The following is a 1,056-nucleotide window of genomic DNA, read 5'->3' on the forward strand; positions in this document are numbered from 1 at the left end:
ATTAAATTATCCAATTAATTATTTAGGAGTTCTACTATCCTCAACCATGGTCTGTCCACCAAAAATTCAAATACGAGTAGATCAACACAAATCACTTAATGACTTTCAGAAGTTATTAGGAGACATAAATTGGATAAGGCCTTATCTAGGCATACCAACAGGAAAGTTGGGACCTTTATTTGATATCCTAAAAGGTCCATCAGATCCAAATTCACCCCACATGTTAATGTCTGAAGCAAGAGAGACATTAAAAATCATTGAAACATATATGGAAAATATGCATTTGGATAGAATTGATATAAGTTTGCCTTCATTATTTATTGTACTACCAAAAAATATTCCTACAGGAGTATTTTGGCAAGAAGGCCCATTATTATGGATACATTTATCTTATTCTCCTAACACAATTCTTACTAGGTATCCTGAGGCTGTAGGACAATTAATACTCAAAGGAATAAAAGCAGCAAAGGGAGTGTTTGGAATTTCTCCCAATAAAATTATTACTCCATATACAATGGATAAAATTGATGAGTTAGTTAATGAGTTAGTTAATACTTGGGCAATAATCATGTGTAAATCGAATGTTTCATTTGATAACTACCTACCATCTAATCCTTTGTTGTCTTTTTGGTCTTCTCATGCTGTAGTTTTTCCAAATGACAAGAAAAACACCTATCATGAATGCTCCAAATATATTCACTGATGGGTCAAATAATGGTACAGCAGCAGTAGTTACCACGATCAAACTTTTACATTTTTACTACCCAAACAATCAGCTCAAAGGTAGAGCTTAATGCAGTATTACAAGCTTTTGTGATGTTTAAAGATTCTGTATTTAATTTATTTTCTGATAGTCAGTATATACGTAATGCTATAGTATCCCTTGAAGATATACAGAATCCCTTCCTCTACTGTTTTCTCTTTGTTTTCCACTATACAAAGTCTAATCTGGGATAGGAAAGATTCATTCTTTATAGTACATATCAGAGCACATACAGGATTGCCTGGAGCCCTTAGTTTGGGCAATGATTTAGCAGATAAAACTACACATGACAT

The sequence above is a fragment of the Marmota monax genome, unplaced genomic scaffold, assembly GCF_021218885.2.
Source record: "Marmota monax isolate L192 unplaced genomic scaffold, Marmota_monax_Labrador192_F-V1.1 WCK01_AAM20220418_F8-fsc00508, whole genome shotgun sequence".
Taxonomy (NCBI): domain Eukaryota; kingdom Metazoa; phylum Chordata; class Mammalia; order Rodentia; family Sciuridae; genus Marmota; species Marmota monax.